Raw genomic sequence first — 22461 nt, 5'->3', positions numbered from 1 at the left:
ATTGGGAAGGAAATAGTCAATCAAGTCCAGGAAGCACAGAGAGTCCCATACAGGAAAAATCCAAGGAGAAACATGCTAAGACACATTAATCAAACTATCAAAAATTAAATACGGAGAAAAAATATTAAAAGCAACAAGGGAAAAGCAACAATTAACATACAAGGGAATCCCCATAAGGTTAACAGCTGATCTTTCAGCAGAAGCTCTGAAAGCCAGAAGGGAGTGGCAGGATATATTTAAAGTGTTAAAAGGGAAAAACCTACAACCAAGATTACTCTACCCAGCAAGGATCTCATTCAGAGTTGACAGAGAAATGAAAACCTGTACAGATAAGCAAGAACTAAGACAATTCACCACCACCAAACCGGCTCTACAACAAATGTTAAAGGAACTTATTTAGGCAGGAAACACAAGAGAAGGAAAAGACTTACAATAACAAACCCAAAACAATTAAGAAAATGGTAATAGGAACATACATATCGATAACTACCTTAAATATAAATGGATTAAATGCTCCAACCAAAAGACATAGACTGGCTGAATGGATACAAAAATAAGACCCATGCATATGCTGTCTACAAGAGACCCACTTCAGACCTAGGAACACATACAGACTGAAAGTGAGGGGATGGAAAAAGATATTCCATGCAAATGGAAATCAAAAGAAAGCTGATGTAGCAATTGTCATATCAGACAAAATAGACTTTAAAATAAAGACTATTACAAAGAAGGACACTACATAATGATCAAGGGATCAATCCAAAAAGAAGATATAACAATTGTAAATATTTATGCATCGAACATAGGAGCACCTCAATACGTAAGGCAAATGCTACCAGCCATAAGAGGGGAAATTGACAGTAACACAATCATAGTAGGGGACTTTAACACCCCACTTTCGCCAATGGACAGATCATCCAAAATGAAAATAAATAAGGAAACACAAGCTTTAAATGACACATTAAACAAGATGGACTTAATTGATATTTATAGGACATTCCATACAAAAACAACAGAATACACTTTCTTCTCAAGTGCTCATGGAACATTCTTCAGGATAGATCATATCTTGGGTCACAAATCAAGCCTTGGTAAATTTAAGAAAATTGAAATCATATCAAGTATCTTTTCTGACCACAATGCTATGAGACTAGATATCAATTACAGGAAAAAAACCTGTAAAAAATACCAACACTTGGAGGCTAAACGATACACTACAAAATAACCAAGAGATCACTGAAGAAATCAAAGAGGAAATCAAAAAATACCTAGAAGCAAATGAAAATGAAAAGGAATCCAAATCAGAAAAGAGGAAGTAAAGTTGTCACTGTTTGCAGATGACATGATACTATACATTGAGAATCCTAAAGATGCTACCAGAAAACTACCAGAGCTAATCAATGAATTTGGTAAAGTTGCAGGATACAAAATTAATGCACAGAAATCTCTTGCATTCCTATACAATAATGATGAAAAATCTGAAAGAGAAATTAAGGAAACACTCCCATTTATCATTGCAACAAAAAGAATAAAATACCTAGGAATAAACCTACCTAAAGAGACAAAAGACCTGTATGCAGAAAACTATAAGACACTGATGAAAGAAATTAAAGATGACACAAACAGATGGAGAGATATACCATGTTCTTGGATTGGAAGAATCAACATTGTGAAAATGACTCTACTACCCAAAGCAATCTACAGATTCAATGCAATCCCTATCAAGCTACCAATGGCATTTTTCACAGAACTAGAACAAAAAATTTCACAATTTGTATGGAAACACAAATGACCCTGAATAGCCAGAGCAATCTTGAGAAAGAAAAACGGAGCTGGAGGAATCAGGCTCCCAGACTTCAGACTGTACTACAAAGCTACAGTAATCAAGACAGTATGGTACTGGCACAAAAACAGAAATATAGATCAATGGAACAGGAAAGCCCAGCGATAAACCCACACACATTGTTGCCTTCTTATTTTTGATAAAGGAGGCAAGAATATACAATGGAGAAAAGACAGCCTCTTCAATAAGTGGTGCTGGGAAAACTGGACAGCTACATGTAAAAGAATGAAATTAGAACACTCCCTAACACCGTACACAAAAATAAACTCAAAATGGAGTAAAGACCTAAATGTAAGGCCAGACGCTATAAAACTCTTAGAGGAAAACATAGGCAGAACAGTCCATGACATAAATCACAGCAAGATCCTTTTTGACCCACCTCCTAGAGATATGGAAATAAAAACAAAAATAAACAAATGAGACCTAATGAAACTTAAAAGCTTTTGCACAGCAAAGGAAACCATAAACAAGATGAAAAGACAGCCCTCAGAATGGGAGAAAATATTTGAAAACGAAGCAACAGACAAAGGATTAATCTCCAAAATATACAAGCAGCTCATGCAGCTCAATATCAAAAAACAAACAACCCAATCCAAAAATGGGCAGAAGACCTAAACAGGTATTTCCCCAAAGAAGATATACAGATTGCCAACAAACACATGAGAGGATGCTCAACATCACTAATCATTAGAGAAATGTAAATCAAAACTACAATGAGGTATCCCCTCACACCGGTCAGAATGGCCATCATCAAAAAATCTACAAACAGTAAATGCTGGAGAGGGTGTGGAGAAAAGGGGACCATCTTGCACTGTTGGTGGGAATATAAATTGATACAGCCACTATGGAGAACAGTATGGAGGTTCCTCAAAAAACTAAAAATAGAACTACCATATGACCCAGCAATCCCACTACTGGGCATATACCCTGAGAAAACCATAATTCAAAAAGAGTCATGTACCACAATGTTCATTGCAGCTTTATTTACAATAGCCAGGACATGGAAGCAGCCTAAGTGTCCATCGACAGATGAATGGATAAAGAAGAAGTAGCACATATATACAATGAAATATTAGCCATAAAAAGAAACGAAATTGAGTTATTTGTAGTGAGGTGGATGGACCTAGAGACTGTCATAGAGAGTGAGGTAAGTCAGAAAGAGAATAATAAATACCGTATGTTAACACATATATATGGAATCTGAAAAAAAGAAAAAAGGTTCTGAAGAACCTAGGGGCAGGACAGGAATAAAGATGCAGACATAGAGAATGGACTTGAGGACATGGGGAGGGGGAAGGATAAGCTGGGACGAAGTGAGAGAGTGGCATGGACATATATACACTACCAAATGTAAATCAGATAGCTAGTGGGAAGCAGCCGCATAGCACAGGGAGATTAGCTCGGTGCTTTGTGACCACCTAGAGGGGTGGGATAGGGAGGGTGGGAGGGAGACTCAAGAGGGAGGAGATATGGGGATGTATGTATATGTATAACTGATTCACTTTGTTATACAGCAGAAACTAGCTCACCATTGTAAAGCAATTATACTCCAATAAAGATGTTAAAAAAATAAAAAGTGGAACAAGACAAGGAAAAACTAAATAAATAAAGTCTATGTTGTAAGTTATCCAAATCCAACCTTCTTAAATAAAATAGTACGGAAATAATAAAGGGAAAATGAAAAGGAAGTGGTTTGTTAATATATTATATACATGTTATATACATATTATGTATATCTATATATGAAACATCTCCTTGCAAGAGTCATAATAATGAATATATACCTCAGACAAAGAAGAAAATGTGCATAGAGGCTGCAGCCCTCTTATCCTTAAGCAGTCTTGTGACTGGAGGTTGCACTTGTGATATTCACAGCTTCCTCCATGCCTCGCTGCATTGTCATGCTGTCAGGGGCGGAGGTGGCCCAGACCTTGTGGTCTGGGTCCTTAGTGCTCTTTCTTTGGTTGAATTGCTATACTCATCTCTTCACTTTTACTGGGACATGGTTGAGACACTCCAAAGAATTTTTTGCAGTCTAGATACATCCCCCCCCGTCCCCATTGTGGGGGACAACTCTACTTTCCCTCGATAATTGGGATAACTCACCCCAGACAATGAAGTAACTCCTTTCTTTGACCGATGATTCAGAGCCACAAGAAGCCCCAAATGACAAAGTGGCCTTGGCAGCTTCCAGTTCAAAGGAACCCTTGTTGCTCACACTAGTAGAAGTATTTTCACTTTAGGGGATTAGTAATTCTAAACCAGGGGGACTTGAAGATCCAGAGACACACAGGAGAAATGTTTTTAGTGGGTTATTAGCAGTCATCATAAAAGGAGTCACTCTCACTGCTTATCCTTGACTCCGAGATCCGTGTTTTCAGGGGTCTATCTGTTCTGGTTCCCAGGCATGCTACCCATTCTGTAGGATAGCACCCTAGTCTCACAGGGAGCTTTCTCCTGGTTGAGTGTAACTGAGTCCTCAGTAGGGCATTTCTTGATTTCTGTATGATCTCCTGGATGACAGAGTGTGTGGTGTGATTGGGAAGGGGCATGTGACCACTGCTGCTCTACTCTGCAGATCATTGCTTCCTTGGTGGGACCCCCTCCCCACTTGGAAATATGCTACCTCCAGGGCTCAGCCTTGACCTCTTCCATTCAAAGACTGGGGGCCTGGCAGCCACAGTGTTGTGGGTAGAATCATGTCCCCCCAAAAGATATGCTCAAGTCTTAACTCCTGGTACCTGTGCAGGTAACCTTATTTGGAAATAAGGTCTTTGCAGATGTGATCAAGTTAAAAGGTGGCTCCTACTCCAGTGACTGGTGTCCTTATGAGATGAGGGAAACTTGAGCCCAGAGGAAGGGACACCATGTGACCATGGAGACAGAGACTGCTGTGATGCAGCTACAAGATGAGCAAAACCAGGAATGCCAGCAACACCCAAAGCTGGAAGAGACAAGGAAGGACCCCCCTCCAGAGGGAGGGAGCGTGGCCCTGCAGACACCTTGAATTCTCACTCCGAGCCTCCAGAACTGTAAGAGGATAAATTTCTGTTGTTTTCAGCCACCCAATTTTTGCTCTGGCAGCCCCGGGAATCTCACAGAGGCAGCTACCTGATTAACCTTGGTGAGAAGAGAGCCCTCTCGCTTTGTTGAGCCCATTTACGGTCTCATCTCCACCGCTGTGGTCACTCTGCAAGCTCGCTCACAGAACAGGTGATGGGGACTTGGGAAGGAAGTGAACTGGATTCCAGAGAGCAGGCCACTCCCACCCCCCAGTTATGGTGAGGCCCCTCTGCAATGGTATTGTTGATGAGCGCTCACAGGGACACGAAGATCCTCACATGCCCCGTCCACACTGATGGGTCATCTACACACTTTTCCTGCAGACCTTGTCACCAGTCCTCCAACCCTGTTCTCTCCATGTTCCGATCATCAGGCTAAACAGTGAGCCCCTGCCCATGAATCCATGTCCATCCATGCTTCTGGCCACGACTCCCTCCTGATAAATAAGACAGCCTGTTGAAAGGTTTCAGTTTCTGCCCTTGGTAGGGTTTTCTTTCAGGAACTCTTCGGTGAGGACCAGCAAGTGGCAGGAGCTCACCCCTGGCTGGCAACAGCACATGATATGGACCCACGTGTGAGCCACGCCCACATTCTCTCTTACCAAATCAACTTGTTACAGGGACCTCCAGTGTAGACATGGGTGTAGGGTGAGGGGGGGGGTTTAGCCACACGACATGAGTGATTCTGTTGGGATTGGGGCTGCTGCTGCTGAAGCTGGCTGGAGCTTCCCACCCACATATACACACGATACCTAATAATTGTTTTCAGTTGCATGCCACTTGGGGTTCCATACTGGGTGTTCTGTACTCATCACGGCCCAGAGAAAGCCAGGAGTTCTCACAAGACCATGATTATTTGCAGGAGACGGTATGCTTTTTCTCACATTCCAGGGACCTGTGATGTGAATTCCTGCTGGACATGGTCAAAGGCTCTACACAGTGTCCTTGTTTGTCACAGCTAATTGGAGCTCCACTGGATGGACCAGGCCATATAGGACCCAAGCAACTGGGCAACTTCCTTATGGTTTGGATTTGCTACATCGTGATCTGAGTCCAACTCACGATGGGCAGCTTTATGGGTTACTCGGTAAATGGATCAGACACACAATGAAATGCGGCATATTTTTTCTCCAGAATCCAACGGGGTCCTAAAAACTTTGTCTTTTTTGGTGGTGAGTGGTACAATGATTGTCTTCATCATTCAGGGGATATGCTGACAAGTCTTGGACCACTAGAACCTAGGAACGTCTGGAAGGTCCATACCCCTGTAGCCATGGGCTCTATCTCCCATCCTCTGACTTGCTCTCTTTGGGTAACTTATAAGTAATTCAGTATGTCTGAAGGATATAATCTGCATGAGATATATATAAAATAAACTATATCTATCTCTACCTATATATAGCCACACAGATAAGCAGACTATAAACCAAGGCAAGTATTATATACTGTGCTAAAGAGTTTAGAATGTGTTTTGAGGGCAGTGGGGAGCTGTCAAAAATTTTAAATAGGAATTTACATTAATCTGGCTTGAGCTTAGTAGGACTTTGCCAGCATAGTGTGAAGGAGGGGTGGGGCGTCAAGGCTAGGAAACCAGTTAGTCTGGCTGGTTTGGTCATCTCTATGAGAGCTGAGGGGGCATGAATCAAGGTAGTTCAGTGGGATGAAAGGAAATTAATGGATTCAAGAGATATTAATAATCATTAACTACCTAGCATTATTCTAAGTGCTTGTGGTAGTATGACGAAGAGGGAAGAAAAACCCCTTTATAAAGCTTATGGTAGTGGAAGAGAATGAATAAAATAATTACACAAATTATTGTAAATTATAAATCTAAAAAGAGCTACATAAGAGAGGAGGAGCGTCATACTTCAGAAGCATACATGGAGGAACTGGTCACTCTTAGGGAAGTCATGGAAGGGGTCCCAGCTGGGGCTGGGTGTGTGAGCACATACAAGAAACTGAAAGATCCCAGTGGCAAGGATGCCAGGAGAGGGGGCAGAGAGTCAAGGAAATGAGGCTAGTATGGGAAGGAGGCCAGTTCACAAGGACCATTGAGGACCTGTTATAAATTTGTTCCTTGTCTTAAAGCCAATTGGTAGTCATCGGAGAGTTTTAAGTAGGGGTATGTGTTGGTTTGCATTGAAAAAGATTATTTTCACTCTCATTGCAAAATGGAAGGTGGAGGAGCCCAAGGTCAGATGCCGGGGAGACCAGTTAGCTGGTGATGGCCCCCAGGAGAGAGGCGATGTCCCTGGAACATGGAAAGGAGAGTCAGATTCCAGTTACAGGAAGGAAGAGAGCTTATTCTCAAGTAAGAGTTTCAGGAGGTGGGGAGTTTCCTTGCCCGGAATGGAAAAACAATAGTGACAAATAGGAGTAAGAAGAGCTGTGTGGGGTTAGGGACAGGATACAAGGAACACGAAGTAACCTGGGAATAAAATCCAAGATGGGATAAGGCAGGAGAAACCCTCTAGGGGGTGGTTCTGCATGACAGGAAGCCCCAGCGGTGGGCTCACCCTGTCATGAGGGTCCTGAGAGACAGTGCCCAAGATGTCTTCTTTGGATGGAGTTAGAGACATCCTTTTAGGTTCCACATCTCAGTGTGTTTTATTTAGTAACTGTAGTTTGTCAACTCTCAACAATATTAACAACAACAACAACAAAAATCTCCATGTGAAGAAACTAAGATGTGTAAAAGTGAGCGAATGAAAGTTATACATGTGGTAGGGGTGTGATAAAGTCAGAGACTAAGCTGATGAGAATAAATATGCTCTATATATTGACTTCTTTCTTTTTGTGTTGTGGGAAAGAATATCACAGGATTAAGGAGTTGTGATATTTTGAAGCATAAGCTCCAATTCTAACATGCTGGCATTTACAACAAATTTATAGTCTTTGACATCATAATTCTATTGCTTATTTATTTTTTCTTTACTTTTCAGAGCAGTTTTAAGTTTAGAGAAGAGTGAGCAGAAAGTACAGAGAATTTCCCAGACACCCTCTCCACAAACTCCCCCTACAGCTTCCCCTATTATTAACATCTTGAATTTAAATTAGTATGATATGTTGTTAAAACTGAGGAACTAATACTGAAGCGTTGTTATTAACTGAAGTCCATAATTTACTTTAGGGTTCATTCTGTGTTGTACCTTCTGTGGGTTTTGACGAATACGTCATGTATCCATCATTATGGTATCACAGAATAGTTTCACTGCCCTAAAATTCCCTGTTCTCCACGTATTCCTCCCTCCTTCCCCTCCTCCACAATTGCCTGGCAGCCATTGATCTTTTTCCTGTCTCCATAGTTTTGCCTTTTCTGGAATGTCATATACTTGGAATCGTGCGGTATGTAGATTTTTCAGGTTGGCTTCTTTCACTTAGTAACATGCATTTAAAGTTCCTCCGTGTCTTTTCATGGGCAGATAACTCATTTCTTGTAAGCACTAAGTAATATCCCACTGTCTGGAGGTACCACAGTGTTTTTATCCATTCACCTACTGAAGGGCATCTTGGTTGCTTCCAGTTATTGGCAATGATGAATAAAGCTGCTATAAACATTCAGGTGCAGAATTTTATATGGACATAAGTTTTCAACTCCTTTGGGAAAATGCCAAGGGGTGTGAATCCTGGATCATATGGGAAGAATATGTTTAGTTTTATAAGAAACTGTCTTCCGAAGTGGCTGCACCAGTTTGCATCCCCACCAGCCATGACCGAGAGTTCCTGTTGCTCCACATCCCCGCCAGCATTTGGTGCTGTCGGTGTTGGATTTTGGTCATTCTAATAAGTGTGGAGTGGTCTCTCAGTGTTGTTTTAATTTGCATTTTCTTAATGACAGAAACTGTCATGTAAAGTGTGTCATATACTCCATCACTCCAATTCCTTGTGTTTTTTTTCTCTTCATGCCACTTATGATACTCAGAATCATGTTATTTTTCTGCCTGCATCTTCTCACGTGCTTATTTCCATGTGCATGTCTTCTTCAGTGAAGTGTCTGCTCAGATCTTTTGTCCACTTTTTAATTGGGTAGTTTGGTTTCTCACTGCTGAGTTTTAAAGTTCTTTGTTTATTTGGGATACCAGTATTCTCTCAGATATATGTTTCGTGAAGATTTTCATCCTCTTAACGGTGTCTTGCAGAGCAGAAGTTTTTAATTTTAGCAAAGTCCAACTTCTCGTTTTTTTCTCTTGTGGACCATGCATTTGGTGTTATAATTGTATTTTTAAACATGGTTTAAGTTTTTTTGGTTTGAAAAGAGGTTTTTTTTAGTGTTGTTATCTTAATTTATGTTAATTTTGACAGGATTGGCAGTTGTGAGTTTGATTTTTGAAAGAGACAAAATCAGCATTAGTCGTGAACATATCCCTTTTGTTGTTTTAGTAAATTCATAGTATTTGTTTTTGTTTTTGTTCCTGTTGGTATTGGATGGATCTTTTGCCAAAGATATAAGTCATAATCTCCTTTCTACCTTTGCTGTCTGATGCCTTAAATCCTTGTGAGCTGAAGGGAAACAATTTTTGTGTAGAAATTACAGATTTGCATCAGTTTTCTGCATCAGCACAGCCCATTGGTAGTTACAATATATCATCAATAAAGCCATTGTGAAAACTGATATTTTCACTTTCTCAGTTTAAACCCGAGTTATATTGCTCTCCTTTGTCTTTGCCTAGAACCACTACATATTAGGAATTACTAGTTTTTATTGTTTACAATCCTGCTTCGAGGCCATTACAATTGCCCGTCTTTCCACTTGGAGGTCTGCAGGCCCTTCACCTAGACAGCTACGGGGCACACCACCCCCCATCATTCAGACGTCTAATAGTATCTAAAAGGTACTATGTCCTCAAAGTTTCCCAAACAATCACGTAAAATGCCTCATACACTCTGACACTTCAATGCCTTTCCTTGTTTGTTTTTTTTTTCTTCATGCCACTTATGATATTAAGAATCATGTTATTTTTCTGCCTGCATCTTCCAATAAAATATCATCTCCAAGAGTGCAGGGCTTTCTCTGCTCAGGTAGTGCTTGACAAATGTTTTTCAAATTAACCTGAATAAGCACTGGATGAAACACTTCATCAAATCCCTTCTATTGATTTATCAAACATGTTTGCTGTGCAGGCTATTTCAGTCTATTTGGGATAAGGATGTAGTAAAAATAACACTTACACTTTGATCTTGTTATCAACCGTGTGCATAGGCAAGCAGAGGCTTTTGTCTGATATTCAGGAAAAGAAAGTGTAATACAGAAGGGTTTTTTGTTTTGGAGTAGTTTCCTAATTCTATGCTGCCTTTTTTTTTAAAGCTAGCGTGAATGTGAATATGAAAAACAGAATTAAGGAAAATTTATTCCATTGTTGTCCAAAATGTATGACATGGCCAGCACAGAAAGCACTAGTTTCTATGACTGAGGATCTTGGACAGGCTGATATCATATGCCTCACAAGTCAATTCCAAAGCGAATGGTATAGCAAAGGCTCTGAGACGTTCATCAGAGGAAAGAAAAAAAAAAAAAAAAAAAAACAGTTCAACTTTGCTTAAGCCAGGCTTTCACCAATTAATTTGATCTCTGTTTTACTTAAAACTTATTCCTTGGAACTAGAATTCCAAAGAACACTCTTTGGAAAATGTAGGGGTTTTTATTGGTAATTTTTAAAAATTTGTTTGGAGAAGAAATGAAAGTCAATATTTTAGATAAGTTTACAGGCCAATAGCAATTAAAGTTATAGGTAATACTCTTTTGTTATTTGATGTTGTTAGCAAGAATTCACTGTCAAATGTCTGATTATAACTCATGGCAAAGAAAGCCTCTTTATTAGCACATTGAACAAAGGCAAAAAACTACAGAGCATAATGTAAATTATTAATTATCCTTGTGATTTCCCCCATCAAAGTGTGAATTGGAGTGAATCTCAATTAGATGCAGCCTTAACTGAAGATCCCTCCTGGAAAACATGCAGATGAATGGGTAACTGTCTCTCATGTAAAAATATGACCTCTTCACAGAGGCTTTCTCTAACCTCTCGGTCTTAAATAAAACCCTCCCAAGCCACTGTTTCAACCCTCACCTTATTATTAATATTTTTCTGGAATTCATAGCATCTGACAGCATCTCCTATAATTTTGTCTGCTTGTTTACTTGCTCATTGTCTTCCTCTGAGCCCACCACTTCCACAAAAGTTTCCTGAGGGTGATCTTGTTCACCACATCCTACTCGGCACCTGGAAAATTGCTTGGAATGTATAGCAGAAGCCCAATAGGTATCTGTGTGCAAACATGAACAGTAATTTATTACTCACAAGGCCATTAGACCACAACTATCATATGATGGATTAAAATATTCAATCATTCATTTTAATTGGGCAAAGCATAGAAAGAATGCACAGAGCAGACGATCAGGTTTGTTAAATGATTGAATCCCATGTTCGCTGATGTTAGTCTACTACTCCAGGACTGAGAAGCGCTTACTGGCAACACAAAGTGTTGTGTTAGTCATCTCACACTTTTTAACAGTAGAGGTGCATTTCATATTTTAAGGATTTTTGGTCTTTGAGTTTATCATCCATCACCCCAACAACTGTCACCTTGGTTAGACTTACATTGAGGTGATCAGTTTTGAATAGGTTCGTTTAGAAAAATTTATTTTAGGGAACTCTAGAGATAGTTGCCTCTTTCGAGCAGACTCAGTTAAGTGGCTTTTAAAATATCAAATAAATATATCTATGAGTCTGCTTCTTTTTTGGCTATAGTCACTAGTTTGGTGTATTTTTTAGATTCCACATATAAGTGATATAATACAGTATTTGTCTTTCTCTGTCTGACTTATTTCACTTAGCACAATGCCCTCCAAAGTGGAGAGAGGGAAGGGAGGAAGGGGAAATACAGGAGGAGAGGAGTAAGAGGTACAAACTGTTAGGTATAAAATGAGCTACAAGGATGTATTGTACAACACGGGGAATATAGCTGATATTTTATAATAACTATAAATGGAGTGTAACCTTTAAAATTGTGAATCCCTATATTGTATTCCTGGAACTTATATAATATGGTACAGCAACTATCCTTCCGTAAAAAAATAAAATAAATAGTCCCAAATCTAGGCTGTGTATTTAATGAAAGGAATTACAACAAAAACGAACTTCCCCAAAACTACTTTGAATCACTTAATTCTAAACACATTTATTAGACAGTTCAAATTTTATCTATTTTAAATTAATCAAAGATGTCAAAATCTAGAGACAAATTCTCCCTCTCTTGATTTCAAGTATGAGCAAGCTTCACTCAATAGGAAGAACTCACTTGTGAACTTGTGGCTCTTTGGGGTTGGGACTCTGGTATGTAAGCATGTCTGTAAGTATGGGGTGTGGGTGTAGGGGACATTCTTTTTTTAAACAGCACCACTGAGATATAATTTACATACCACAGAATTTACCCATTTAAGGTGTTCAGTCCAATATTTTTCAGTCTATTCACAGAGACGTGCAACTAGCACCACAGTCAAATTTTAGAACATTTTCATCACCTCAAAAAGAAGCCCCATGCCCTTTAGTTGTCACTCCCCTACCCTCCTATCTCTACCCCACCATTATCACTAAGTAACCTCAAATCTATTGAATCTACTTTATATCTCTGTAGAGTTTCTGGTCTGGACATTTCTGCCTTGGAGGCATATAATATGTGATCTTCTGTGACTGGCTTCTTTCACTTAACATGTGTTTTCAAGATCCACCCATGTTGAAATATGTATCAGTACTTCATCCTTTTTTTATGGCCAAATAATATTCCATCATATGGATATACTACTTCTTCTTTATTCATTTGACAATTGATGAACTATTAGGTTGTTTTTGCCTTTTGACCATTATGAATAATGTTGGTATAAACATTTGTGTACAAATTTATGGGTGGACGTAAGTTTTTATTTCTCTTGGGTATATACCTAGGAGTAGAAATGCTGGCTCATATGGAAACTCTAAATTTATCATTTGAAGAACTGCCAGACTGTTTTCCAAAGCAGCTGCACATCTTACATTCCCACCAGCAGTGTATGAGGGTTCTGATTTTCCGTATACTTGTCAAAACACTTGTTATTATCCGACTTTTTAATTCTAGCCATCCTATTAGGTGGAAGTAGTATCTCATTGTGATTTTGATTTGATTTGATTTAATCTGATGCCTGAAAATGTGGAGCATCTTTACATGTGCATATCGGACATTTGTATGTCTTCTTTGGAGAAATGTCTATTCAGATCCTTTGCCAATTTTTTAATTGGGTTGTTTGTCTTTTTATCATTGAGTTGCAAGTGTTCTTTACATATTCTTCATACAAGTCCCTTATCTGATATGTGATTTGCAAATGTTTTCTCTCATTCTGTGGATTGTCTTTTCATTTTCTTGATTGTGTTCTTTGAAGTACAGGTTTTAATTTTGATGAAATCCAGTGTACCTATGTCTTCTTCTATTTGTACTTTCAGTGTCATATCTAAGAATCCTTTGCTAAATCCAAGACCACACAGATTCACCCCATGTTTTCTTCTAAGAGTTTTATAATGACTACATTTAATTCTTTGATCCATTTTGAGTTAATTTTTGTGTATGGTGTGAGGTAAGTGTCCAGTTTCATCATTTGCACTTGGCCATACTATTGTCCTAGCACCATTTGTTGAAAAGACTATTCTTTCCCAGTTGGAAGGTCTTAGTACTATTGTTGACAATGTATGGGTTTATTTCTGGACTCTCAATTCTATTCCATTGAACTACATGACAATTCTTGTACAGTATCTCATTGTTTTGGTTACTATTGCTCTGTAGTAAGTTTTCAAACCATGAAGTGTGAGTCTTCCTACTTTGTTTTTCTTTTTCAAGATTGTTTTGGCTATCCTGGCCCCTTGGAATTCCATATAAATTTGAGGATCAGTTTGGCAATTTCTACAAAGGAGTCGACTGTGATTGGGATAGAAATTGTGTTTCTACTGAATACCCTCCAGCTCAGAGACTCCTTCCTTGGTTGCATCCAGTCTGCTAACATGTCCATCAAAGGCTTGTGCCTCATTTCTGTGGCAGGCTCTTTGATCTCTAGCAGTTGTTTTTTATTTTTTCTCAGAACTTCCATCTCACTGCTTACATTGCTCATCTGTTTTTACATGTTGTCCACCTTTTCCATTAAAGCACTTAGCATTTTAATCACAATAATTTTAAATCGCTGGTCTGATAATGCCAATATCCTTGCTATATCTGACTTGGTTCTGAAGCCTATTCTATCTTTTCAAACTGCCTTTTTTTCCTTTTCGAATGTGTTACTTTGGTGAAGGCTGGCCATGATGTCCCAGGTAACAGGAACTGCGGTCAATAAGCCATTAGTGATGTGGTGATGAAGTGTGAGGAGAAGAGAAATATTCTACAAGATTAGGTCTCTATTTTCTAGTGAGTCTGTGCCTCTGGACAGTGGACCTCACAAGAGTTCTCGGTTTTGCCTCCTTGTGACGTGGGCCAGGATGGCTAGAGGGGGCTGGGGTTGAGTGTCTCCTCTCCCCCAGGTCAGGGACGTTTTGGTAAACTCCAAACAGTTTAGAGTCTGGTAAAATAGTTTCTTCTGAGAGCAGAACTTGTTAGGAACAGAGTGTTCTGGTGTCCTCTCTCCTGGAGAAGCACAAGGGGAGTTTCCTCCTATTTTCACTGTGAGAAGCTGGTGGAGCTCCTGGAGTGGGGGCCCCAGGTCACCGGGTCCCCACTGGAGTTCTTACCTCTCAGAGTTGGTCTCCATCTATTTATCAATTACAGTTTAGTATTTCCAACCTAGTACTGGTTCTTTGGAGATTTCTTCTTCAGTAAGTTGTAGTTTTCTGTGTTTTCCTGTCTTTTTCTCCAAAGTTTGGGGCAGTGACCTCAGCACTCAGCATTAAAAAAAACAAAAAAAAACTTTTTGAAAAATTACTGATGAAAATAGTAGGTGAAAAAGGAACTGGTAAAGCATTTGGGCCAAAGAGCATTACAGAAATGGATCTAAATATCTAACTAGCTACACACTATCATATACCTCAGCCTCCTTCAGAATAGATAAGCCTGTATCAAACTCTATGGAATTTTCAGAATGCAGGAAACCATAGTGCATTTACTCCCTCTCTCTCTCAAGGGATTCATCCACATATTTATGAAGAACAAGGCTAGATGCTTTTGGACTCCTGGAATGACTCTGGTAAGCCACCTTCCTCCTCCTCATGAACTGACACTAATAACTATGAGAAAATTTTAATTATAATAATAAACTTAACCGAATATCTGGAAAGCCACACCTACAAGGAAATGACAATGTCTTAATCAGGGTCTGTTGGCACAGAGGGTGAACCATGATTTCTATGTGTGAAGCTAACCTCAATAGCCCTGGGTTAGTTTTCTCTTGTTTGAAAGTGATGTAAGAAGAAATAGAAATAGATGACAGTTTGAGAAAATCAAAGAAAAAAGTAAGGGCAAATGCTATTTTACTAAGAGGATGTGGATGGTCTTAGGAAATCTGAAGCCAGAAAATTTTTAAATGGTCTGTGCTGAAGCTATTCACTAATAACGGATTTAACTGGAGATGTGAAAGATGAAAACTCAACTTGTATGGAAAGGTACATACTGACCCCAATCTGGAAGGCCAGGGTTGGAAAGCGTTTTTCTGAGAATAATGAGACTGCTGCACCAATAAGCCTGTGTTGCCTTGAAACCTCAGAAAATAAAACCGTGAAGGAAGTTTGCAAAGTGCTGAATCTGTTTAGCACTACTTTCTTAAGAAGGTAAATATCTAGTACAACCGTAATTAGTGAAAATCCCTCGGTGTTTATGGTTATCAGATTTTCTGGTTAAATTAAAATTATTGAGAAACTTGTTTTTAGCAATTCTACATGTTTTGTTTTTAACCATAAGAGTTTCAGTGTAGGTAATATGATTTATTTTTTCTTTAAGATTGAGGATATTTCAATTTTTAGACATTATACCTAGTTTGGGAGATAGAAAATTGGAGCCACTGAAACACTCATATAGTGCCAGCAGAAGTGTAACCTCTTTGAATTTATTTAGCATTGTGTATGTCATAACCCACAATTTTACTCCTGAGTGTATACTCAACAGAAATGCACTAAAAACACACAAAGAAATGTTTGTAACTCCATTATTATAACCCCATACCCCAACCTAAGTGTCTATTAACTCTAGAATGGGTGAGTACTTTGTTATACATTAGTAAATATGCCATGATGTGATGTGACATGACACAGCATGACACACCATGATAAGGCATGATGTGATATGCACTGACACAGCATAGCATGGTATTATAAGATATGATATGATAGTGAAGCAAGAATGGGCACACTACAGTGCCCCTGAACATGAATGAATCTCACATACATAATGCTGAGCAAGAGGAACCAGACACAAAAGAATACATGTGTTGTTCTATGTATACAAAGTTCAGAAGCAGGCTGCAGGAACTCTGCAGTGAGAAGCCAGTAGTGTGATCTCCCCTGGCAGTGTCTGGACTCTAAGGGGACCTCTTAGGTGTTGGAGATTCAATTCATGACTTGGATGGCGGTTACATGTAGCTTTTATTTTGTGATTATTCACGCAATTCATGGCTATAAATTATATGATATGTTCACTTTAGGTTATATTGTGGGTTTAAAACAACTATTTTTAAATGATTAGACGGGTTCCACAAATATGGAAAAGACTTTCAGGAGGTGAGGTCACAGGGACCCAGAAGGATCCAGATATGAAGGACCCTTTGGAGAACTTTGGTTTCCCTCTGAGGAATGAGGGGACCATTGGAGAGCTTTGAGCAGAGGAATGGTCTGCTCTGATTTATATTTTGGGATGATCATTCTGGCTACTGTGATAAAAATATACTGTGGGATGGGATAGGAAGACAGCAATAATGTGAAGAGTGTATGCATTTCAAATTTTGATGCATTTTGGTAAATTGCTCTCCATAGAATCTGCACAAATTAAAAATCTCACAGGCACTTTTCCACTTCATTCCCTGCACAGTGGGCTTTAAAACACTGGATATTTGTCCATTTGATGGGAAAAAGTGATACCTTATAGGAGTTTTATTTACATTTCTGGTGTGATGGGTGGGGTTGATCTTGTTTTCACATTTTTGAGAGCCACTTGCAGAGCCTTTATCAAAGGTCTTTGCATACCTGCCCCCGTGTTTCTGCCGGTTCACTGATGTGTTTATTGCACATTTGTGCATGTCTATTACATACCAAGGAAATTAAACTTACTCTGTGATGTGAGCTCGAGCTACTTTCTTCCTATGTCATAAGTTTTTAAGTTAAAAGCTCTTCTGCACTAAAATATCATTATTAAAAATCATAATAATAAAAATATAAAAATAAAAAACTCACAGGTTTTCTTCCAGTACTTTTGTGCTTTCTTTTTTTTTTCTTTTAAAGTTTGATCATTGTTCCATTTAGAATTTATTTTGGTATCAAGTACGAGAAAATAATCCAATTGTTCCAAGACCAGCAAAGTGTTAAGGGCATACAGTGCAGACATAGACTGCCTGGTTTGAGTTCTGTCTCTGGCAATTTACTACCCTATGACTTTGGGCAGCCCCTCTATCACTACACCACTTATCTGTCCACTCAGAGTGGATAACAGGACATACCACCTGAGGATGAGGGGCATTCAGAGTGAGCCACCAGGCTCATCATCATCTTTCTAGGCTACTCATGAGGGATGCTGTGGTTCAGGAGCCATCATTTCCATCTTGTATGTACCTACCAAGCCAACTCATCTGTAAACCAAGCTTGGGCCTTTTCTTCCCATGGCAGCTGATCACATGACAATGAGTATGAGTTGCAGGATAGCTGTTGCCATGGCACTGATGGATGACAGGAAGCTCAAGACACCTGAGCACACAGCCTGCATGTGCCCCTTAGTCCCACTAGGCTCATTCTGGAAAAACCACTTCCGTCACACAATGGTTTGTCGCTGGGTCAATCTCATCATATAACTTAGTGACTGATGCAAGGCAGGGAATGATGGACAATTCCAGATGCATGGAATCCAGTGTCAGGTGTTCTCTCTCTACCAATAGCGTACTAGGTATTAGTTCTCAAAAGGTGGCAATTCGTCACTGCCGATGACATGGCTTTGCTTCAGAGCTCCAGAGGCTTACATTATGATTTGACCATGGTGTTGGCTACAAAATCCACATGGCATTCATTTCCCACTACTAACGTCTCTGACAACATATGATGTGCTGGGTAATATGGCTTGAGTCTTGATTGCACTATAACCTGGACCTGCTACAGTACCATTTCCTGTCTGGGCCCCATTTGAATCTGGGACCCTTTTGCATTGCCTGGTATATGGACAGAAGCAGCATTCTCAAGTATGAGACATGCTGGTCCAAAACCCAAAGAGGCCTACCAAGTGGAGTACTTTCTTGTGGTGGGGGGCAAGATGCCATAACTTGTCCTTTATTTTGGGTAAGGTGCCCTGACCACTGGACCCCTAAAAGGTTTCACTGATGTCATATAAAGTTTATCTACCTCACTCTGGGGTGTGTGTGGATTACCAAGGACTCCAACAGTCTAGTCACCTCTTACTAGCCAGATGAGCATGATGTCATAGGGAGCTGATGTCATAGTGCGTTGACGTCCAGATGGTCCAGATCTTTTGGACCATATCATGAGAGTGGGTGGAAGAGATAACATAGCCCAGGTAGAAAACTGTAAATATATGCTACTGTCAGTTTCATGTGAATGCAGACTTTGTGATCTGCCGTTCTAATCAAGATGAGAAAGAGCACATTCATTAAATCAACAGCCTCAAGACAGGTGCCTGCAGTCATGTTAACTTGCTCTGGCACAGGTACAGGGAGCTTGTGAGGGACTACTGCCCCCTTCCCAGATAGACCTGAATTCTCCAGAGGATCAGGCTGGTGAATTAAATGGAGACACAGTGGGACCACTACCCTGGCATAGTTTAGCTCCTGAGTGTGGCACTAATCCTTGCCATCACCTGTGGGATGAGATTTTGATAGGTATTTTCTATCTTGGCTGGAATGGGGGCAGGCTTCAGTTTCAGAGGCTTCTCTTTGGCTTTCTTCCTCTGATATCTCTGACCCCACAGGCCAAAGACCCTATGTGGAGTTTGTACCATCTGCCCAATGTGTCTTCCCCAAAAATGTATTAGGGGACTAGAAAATGACAACCTGGTGAGTCTACAGACCCAATGGATCCATTGCAAGCTGGACATTAGCCGTGATTCCATCTGTAACCTGATCCTGCCCCAACTCTAACTGAAGGGTAATAATGACCCCACAGGTCTCCAGGTATAATTGTCAACTCTGAACCTGTGTCCAACAATCCTGGAAGTGATTGGGTATTCCCCTTTACCTGATGTACAGTTACCAAAGGAAATGGCATACATCCTTAGGGGAGGGTCCGGGGGGTTGACTGCTATGTATACTTGCCATGGTTCTTCAGGATCCTTCCTCCCGGGAACATGGCCTTCTCTTCAGTTAATGGGTCTTGGGTCTAAAAACTGACTCAGGTTCAGGGACTGCACAAGGGGTACTGCTCTGACTTTCCAGCTCATCCATCCTTGATTTCTTCTGATGATGTGAGCAGTACCCTGATTGGCTACCCATCTATTTCCCCCATAAGAGTGCTGTGTTCTGTAAACCATCTTCATAATTCTGAACGTCAGGCCTCATTGGCTGCCAATCCAACTTCACCAGTCATGATGATAATTGCATCCACCTGGCTTCTGATATGGACACACTGCCAACCGGCCTCTGCTTGGCAGAGTCCTGCCATCCTTGTACTTAGAATCCCTGATGACGACACCCACCATCGATCCAAAATCACTGAAATTTTTTGGTGCTGGTGCCTCTCCTCCTGCACATTCTTCCTGGTTTTGGTAAAGAGCGAATCTTCCGGACCTTCCCAATGACCACCCCATTTGGCAGGTGCCCTGTCCTTACAGAGCATGTTCATCTCTGCATGTCTACCTCCGTGAGCCTTTCAGTCCCTCCTTCCACCGTCTGCCATGCAATTCCAGCGTTTCATCTCACTTAGCATGGGCCATTGATTCTTCCATGCTTCTAGGAAACACCCAAGTGGTGATTTCACACCATCTCCTAAGACGTTGCCAGGATGCTGAACCCTGTATCTCGAAACTGCTTCCCAGTCAACACACTTTCCCTGACGCAAGCTTTTTCCAGGGTCTCCCGATCAAGCATTCCTCAGAATCCAGTCCCACACCTTCTCCTCTGACTCCCGCCAGTTCCTATTGGCTGAATCTTATAACTCTTTATCTGACCCACGTCATCTCAGCCGTGACGTCTCCCTAATTATGATCTAATGGTCAGAAGGGGTGGAGGTAGTTTTACCAGGAACTAGCCCCTGAATTTTCTTTAAGTAAGAATGGAGTTCTTGTCCTTAACAGGGAGAAGTGGGACAATTCTGCAGGACAAACATCTCAGAGGAACATGGGAGTTCAAGATTTTCACACACCAACCTAGATGTGCCCAACCCATGTGCCAGGTTCCATTCTTTCTTAATCAGAATCCTAACCTGCATTGGTTGGGAGCTTGACTTTCTTTTGGGCTTGGCTACACTGAAGATTGAGTGCAGTGCCTGTGTGAGGGGCTGAATAATGTCCATTCCTTGCAAAGATGCCCATGTCCTACCTTCAGAACCTGTGAACCCATAAGTCTCCACCACAAAGGGAACTAGGGCTGCAGGTGGAATAAGGTTGCTAATCAGCTGACGACACTTTCAGGGGGTCCACCTAGCACATCTCATGTCCATCACACTGTAACTACGACTGAACCGTTTTACTATTTTAAGGGATTTTCCATCTATTCTTTTTTTTAAAGATTTTTTTTGATGTGGATGATTTTTAAAGTTTTATTGAATTTGTTACAATATTTCTTCTGTTTCATGTTTTTGGTTTTTTGACCATGAAGCATGTGGGATCTTAGCTCCCCAACCAGGGATCAAACCCACACCCCCTGCATTGGAAGGTGAAGTCTTAACCACTGGACCCCAGGGAAGTCCCTCCATCTATTCTTATTTAATAATTTTCACTTATGGACATTGAGATATGCAAATATATTTCAGCGAGGTTATACAAAAGCCTTTTTATTGACCTCATCTGCAAACAGTATATTCCTGATACAGTGGAAGAATATTTTTTAAATACTGAGGGAGAATAAAAATCAACTTAAAAATTTGCCTTTCAGAAGTGCAGATACACTAAAGACTTTTTCACATAAATAGCAGCAGAAAGAACTTCTTAAGGATACATTTTTCTAAGAAAGAAATTTTGAACCCATGAGGAAGGACGGGGCACACGGAGTAATGATAAACAAATAAATCACTATAATGAATGATTCTAACAGAAAAGACAAATGTGGAAGATCTAAAAAACACTCTCTGAGAGCACTAATAAATGATAACCTGGATGACACATGTAGACAGGATTAGATTTAAATGGTTCAAAAATACTTTTGCTCCTTGATAAAAAGATAGAAGTGTTTATTAAAATAGGACACTGTTAAGTATGTAATTAATATTTAATGGGAAAAACTAAGAAGCATAGAAAGAGAATGTATAACAAACCAGTGGAGTAAAAATAAGTTGGTAAAAATAAATCAAAATATATCAATAACCATAATAAATGTAAATATTTAAAAGTTTTCTATTAAATAGGGAGCCCCAGAATACTTTTTAAAAATAATATTTCCTTTATGAATTTTATGAGACACACCTAAAATATGACAGAAATATTAAAACAGATGGATTAAGATATGCCAAACAGATATAAACAAGGAAAACAAGAACAGTAATGTTAATACCAGAAAAAGTACAGTCAAAGAGATGAAGCTGAAGACCTCTCTTAGGTCTTGCTATAGTCATAAAAAGTCATAAAAAGCTTAATTTTGTATGTTCCTAACAATATTATCTCAAAAAATTAAACAAAAAATTGGCAAAATGGTATCAATAAGTGGAAAAAATCTAAAACCTTAGTTAGATATATTTCTCAGACTATTCTCAGAAACAGATAAATCTAGAAAACTAGAAAAAAATTTATGCAAACTTATGAGTTTGATCTGATATTGATCTAATGGATATACACCCAACAATGAAAGAGCACACATTCTTTTTAAGCATACATAGAACTTGCATTTTAAAGAAAGTATATATTTAATCACAAAGGAAGTTTCAAAAGATACCAAGAAAATTAATGTCAGACTGACTATATACTTGGACCACAATTTAATAAAATTAGAAACTACAAAGTATAGTATAAGAAAGTCTCCCATTAATTTATAAATTTTAAAGCACCAGTCAAAAGCATTCACACATCAAAGAAAAAATTACAATGGAAATAAGAAAACACTTACGTATTAGTCAGGGTTCTGCAGAGAGACTATATTTATAGAAGGAGGGCCAGTGGGGTAGTTTGAAGGCCTGAGAGCCAGGAAGCTATGGTGCAGGTTCCAGTCTGGGTCTGGAGCTTGAGGACCAGGAGTGCTGAGAACAGAGGACTGAT

The sequence above is a fragment of the Eubalaena glacialis genome, chromosome 14, assembly GCF_028564815.1.
Source record: "Eubalaena glacialis isolate mEubGla1 chromosome 14, mEubGla1.1.hap2.+ XY, whole genome shotgun sequence".
Classification (NCBI taxonomy): Eukaryota; Metazoa; Chordata; class Mammalia; order Artiodactyla; family Balaenidae; genus Eubalaena; species Eubalaena glacialis.
Note: the sequence above shows the minus strand (reverse complement) of the source record.